The sequence below is a fragment of the Nicotiana tabacum genome, chromosome 6 (assembly GCF_000715075.1).
Source record: "Nicotiana tabacum cultivar K326 chromosome 6, ASM71507v2, whole genome shotgun sequence".
NCBI classification, from domain to species: Eukaryota; Viridiplantae; Streptophyta; class Magnoliopsida; order Solanales; family Solanaceae; genus Nicotiana; species Nicotiana tabacum.
This window is the reverse complement of record NC_134085.1, coordinates 162,854,875-162,860,970: the sequence shown is the minus strand read 5'-3', so window position 1 is coordinate 162,860,970 and position 6,096 is coordinate 162,854,875.

Below are 6,096 nucleotides of genomic sequence, written 5' to 3'. Positions count from 1 at the left end.
CCGAGTATCACGTTATGCACATTGGGCCTGGGCCCGTAATATCTAAATGACTGCCCATATACTCGTTCATGTTCGGATTTTGCAAATCATATTCGGAACCCGACTAATAACTAACTTGTAAGCATGTAAATAAAGTTGGACCGTTCTTCTTCTTTCATTATTAGAGACAAACTCAATAGAAAACATAGCCACTATAGGACGGCCTTTTAAATAAAACGAGACGAGCCTCGCCAAATAAAAATGCAAGTTGCGGGGCCCTCAATAATTGGTCATAATAAATACTTAGAATTTGGGATGGACTGTTTAGTGAATTTCACTGCCTTCCCCAAAGATAATAACGTGTTAGACTCTTTAGGCGCGATTTAATTAATCTTACCTTCTTAAACTCGGGTGCGCATTTCATGCGACCCAAATCCAAATCCCAAAACATTGAATAAAAATGTGTTCCGGATTGCGGGTGCATTTCATGTGACGCAATCCAAAGACATGTTTTTAAACGATGTTCACATTCTTTTAAAATATAATAATAAAAGCGGTAAAGAGTTAAAACTTGCACATGAGCGCATAATTGTATAAAATCAGATAAACAAGCCGAATATGATAGTTGAGCGACCGTGCTAGAACCACGGAACTCGGGAATGCCTAACACCTTCTCCTGGGTTAACAGAATTCCTTATCCGGATTTCTGGTTCGCGGATTGTAATACAGAGTCATTCTTTTCCTCGATTCGGGATTAAATTGGTGACTTGGGACACCCTAAATCTCCCAAGTGGCGACTCTGAAATAAATAAACAAATCTCGTTTCGATTGTCCTTTAATTGGAAAACTCCTACGCCCCTTGCGGGGGCGATCGAAGGAGGTGTGACACCCAAGACTATTTCTCGGGCTCTTTCTAAAGAGATACGGGTTCTCGAAGGAGTACGGGTTCCCGAAGATATACGAGAGGCCGCAACTGCTTCAGCAGTAACTCCTCGAATAGCAAATCCTGATAAAAAGAATGATGGAAGTTAGAACCATAAAGAAAAATATATACATGCGTGAAAGATGAAATAAAAACTCTTACCATGAGTCTTTACTTTCCAACCGTAATGGTTAGAAAGTGTTTTCCAAGACCTACCATCTATTGGTGCGGTATTCAGCAATTTATCTACCCAACCACGGAAATTGGAAATATTCTCCACCACTCCCATGGTTGCTAAAAAAAAGCAAAATTAGAGAAGTGGATAAACTTGAAGGAAAAAGGTACGAGATGGATAAAAGACTTACGTGCAAAATTCCACTTCTCAGGGAAGGGAACTTTATTATCACTCACTAAACCAACAATGGAGGCAGCAAAAAATCGGGCGTACCAGTCACGGTCCTTGTCATCTTCAGGGCTCACTAAAACCCTCTTACTCCTGGCCACTAGGGTAAAAACGCCATTACGGAAAAGTCTAGGGGAGTAAAGATGAATCAGGTGAGGGAAAGTAAAGGAAACGTTAGCCAAATTGGTTAAATGCCTCAAACAGGCAATAGCCCTCCATATGATTGGGCCAATTTGACCCAAACAGACATTAAAGAAACGGCAAAATTCAAGAATGACTGTGTCAATAGTTGGTTTGAACCCTAAAGTGAAAGGGTATGTATAAACAAAAGAGAACCCAGTCAAGTAAGAAGTAATTCTCTAATTTGGATTAGGGATAATAATGGGAAAATCATTACTCCAATGGTAGTCTTTGCGAACTACAGGAGTCAAAACTTCTGTAATTTGAGTGGGGTAAGCGTCAGCACGATCTAAAGCGGAAACCTGGTTTCTAAGAGATTCCCTATCATGGTAAAAAGATAGTTCTGTAGGGACTATCTCCTCTACTAAAGGTTCACGTAATGGTTCAGAAGGTTCTTTATCCCTAGACGAAGATTTGTGAGAAAGGGAACCTCTGGTTCTAGAAGAAAGACCAGAACTAGGGGAAGGTATAGACGAACCACTACCGCGAGTAGACCCTAAGCTACGAAGCCTACCTCCCCTTCTATGTCTAATGGGGGCATTAGGGAAGGTATCAACAATGGGAACTCTCCTGGGGTTAGGATTTGGTGAAGACATGGCGAAGAAGAATAATGTGAGGAAGAAGAGAACTGAGATTTGAGGAATTAAGTGTTCAATAAGCTTTATGTGGTAAAAGGCAAGGAAAGAAGTTATATTTATATTAATACGCCATCGCCAAAGGTAAAAGTGTAGTGATGGAAGGACCATAATAATGAGAACTAGCACTTCGTGAATAGTGGAGCCGTAAAAATCCTTGAAAAGGGCTGCAAAACTGCAGAACCAATGGAAAAAAGACACGTGTACGAAGCATTAAATGGAAGCGACAATTGAAGCGTCAATTTTGTCATAGCATTAATGGTGACAAAAATTCTCTTTTAATGAAATCCACTTCTCAAATATTCAACTGATGAATAAATGGAAAGTGGGAAGACTATCTGTATTGGGAAAAATTGTATTTAAAGGTGACGTGTCGAAACACGTAGACTGGTCAAATGATCAAAGAATTACAACTAGCTAAGAGGCACGAGTTGCAACAGATACGAGCAAATGGCAGAGGAAGAGGCACGGGCAGGAATACAAATAACCCAGCACCCGTACCTATCTAAGTCATTTATGTTCGAGAATCAAAAATAATGAATCTGACAATAGAAAAGAGTGCAGATAGAGCATTTAATAGGCATTAAATGTGGAATACGTTAGAGAATTTGTATTGAATGTAATGATTATGTAACGTAGCATTCAATGTCTTTAATTACTCATAATAGCTTCATTATGATTTGGGCAAAACGTATATCTCCTAGATATCTATAAAAGGGAGATATCTGATCAATTGTAAGGACACGAAAGACTATTAGTATAAACTTTGGTTTACTTGTTTTTCTCTTGATTACTCTCTTGCTACCTAAATTACTTCCTTTTATACACTCTTTTGATTATCAGTAATCCGTGTTCTTCTAAATTCTAGCTTTGACTAAAATTTCATTTTTTTTTATTAAACAAAGAAATTTCTCTATAAGCTATATATATTAGTTGGGACTATATTTTAGTTAGTAGCTAAGCTAACAGCGGAAAGAAGGAATCACAAAATCAATGCATTCCGTCTTTAAGATATTGGCCTAGTGATATCTTAATCTAAAAAAGAAAATTTAATAAGAAAATCCAATTTCCCTGGCTTTAGGTCATCTTCTCTCGTCTTCTAATCCTATCTAAGATTTATATGCTAATAAAAAATATATAACACTTCTCGTGTTTAATATTATAACTTTTTATTGTATAATATAGGTCTACAATTAGCTTCAATAGAGCAGCATGATCCTTGATGATTCATATAATTTAGCTTGGAATTGTAGCATAGTCTGTTTCTTATACCACCTCTTTTCTCAGTTTACTAGCTGAATTCCACCTAAGCCTTGGTAGGTAAAAATTATCCGGTACTTGTTCAATACAATAGTCGAGATACGTATAAATTGACACAAATATCACCTTTTTAAAAATAAAAATAAAAAGATATATATTCTTACTTTTGTAGGTTTATATTATCACAAGTTCCCACTGACAGGGTTATTCTTTTAGAAGTTATGAAAATTGAAAAGTATTTGCTTTAAACTAACAGTTTATCAAAAGATCCTCTTTATCAAAATAAGAGAAAGGATTGAAATCTATAAAGATGACTGAAATGAACGTAATATAAAGAGCATCGAATTATAGGAACAGTAAAAAATTATGACACATGAATTCATAAAGGACCAGGAAATTGTTTTGTACCAAATTATTTTATTCTTTCCCTTTCGACCCCTAATAATACTGTAATACTAATACATATTGATAATAATAATACTGGTTTTCTTTTCTTTCTTTCTTTTTTAAAAATAATTTAGCATCTGAGTAACTCAACCATATATCAACAAAAGACATTCAAAAAAATAAGGACCTCGAAGAAATAATTAGAAAATATTTAACGATCCAACTCAATGACCTCTCCGGACTACAAAATTTGAGTAAATTTTGACATACTGGTTTATATCCTTTACTCTCTTTTTTTGAAGTCCAACTAAATAAAATGATCAAAAAACGTTAGCAACGACTATACAGTTTAAAGAAAATGTTGGAAAAAACTAAGGAGAAGATAATTAGAGATTACTCGTAATGATATTAGACATTCAAAAAAAATATCTTCCAATGTTGTTATATTCTTTTCGCTTTTTACAAAATGTTACAACTTCACAATATTTTGTCCTACCCCTCTCGCTAGGTTACGTGTTTTGTATACCTAGGGTATGCTACGTGAACCATGTCCGCTAGAAGTAATTGTTGCATCGAATGTGGTGGACGATGCAATATTGCCAAGTCTTCTGTTTGCATTCATCCCAACTTTGCCAAATGATCCGCACATGTATTTTCTTGCCTCAAAGTATGAATTAAAGTAATTCCAAGTTTGGAAATGAGGCCCCTGCATTCTTTCATCACAATCCGATCGGGATGACTTTCAGCAATATTACCTTTCTCAGTTAGCCACATCAGGGCATCACTCGAGCCGGTTTCAATTATTACATTTTTCAGGTTGTAAGTTTTTGCTAGAGTTAGACCGACATGTATAGCCCATAACTCCGGTGTAAGACTTGATGTATCTCTCATGCTAAGTCGCCCGCAAAATCCTCCTATCCACCTTCCTTTATCATCTCGAGCAGCACCTCCAAAACCTGCTAGTCCTGAATTAGGTATAAACTATCTGTGTTGATTTTGATTAACCCTAATGGAGAAAATGACCAACTGATGAAAATAGGTATAGTACTACTTTGTTGAATTGTTGTTGATTAAATGTGACAATTAGAAGGCACATACAATGATGCCATAGCTTTTTAGATACCACAAGATTGCACTAAAAAACTCTCTTTTGACTGTCAAAGGAAGAAAAAGAGATCGTAGAATTAAAGATAAAACTATTGCTCTTAGAACTGTTAATTAGTAGTATATACTTTTTTTACGTTGTCGCTTGAAATTCTTTTTTCATTTCTTTTTTGGTTTTTCAGTATTCTTACTTTATAACTATTTGTTTATTATGTTTTTAGTTATGTGTATATGTACGACTTTCTCATTATAATTCAAATTATAAGTCTTATATTTTTATATTTTCCCATAAATTTATATTTTTTATTTATTTATTTATATATATATATATATATATATATATATATATATATATATATATATATATATATATATTTCCTTGCTTCTTTTAATGTATTATCCATTACTTAATATTATTAAATTATCATATGAATTTTTAATAAATTAGCCAGTTTAATTTAATATAATACAATGAATATATTTTTATATTACTCTTGAAATTTAACTTGACTTTATCCTGTATAACTTTCTCATAATTATTTTGATATTTAAATTTATTAATAATATTTCCAAGTATTGTTTATTTACTTAATTTTATCAAATAAATTTAAAGTATGGATAGAAATTAGAATCACATTATATATATTCTCCTATTTATACATTAGTGTTATCTCATCCATATAGCATATAGCATGACCATATGAATTATTATTCAAAAACTTTTTCACAAAAAACAAATTAGTTTTATCATTTTATATATCTCTACATTAAGTTATATATTTATAGTTTCCTTACAATATATATATAAAATATTTAATTATTTTAAATTCAAATTCGAAAAGAATAATTAATTATTAACTAACCCACCTAATTTTGTCTTAAAATTTGATATTTGTTGAACTTTTGCTGTGAAACTTACATCATATCACATTGATTCGCTTCTCCTATTCCAATTAGATAGAGATGTGGGAAAAGAGGAAAATACAACAAAAGATAAAATTTCTTCCATGAAGCTGCCCAAGCAGCAGCAAACAGCTTACTATAGAGATTTAAGCTCTACAATTTTCCATAATCGTGTCCCACTTTGCTCAAATGCCAAGACAATATATATATGCAAAGGTATTTCGACATCTTCGCAAAAGTCGTTTGGCTTTTACCTGTAGTCTCAATATGTTCTGAAATTGATGAATTCAGGTAACATGAAGCCCAACCATCACCAACCTTTG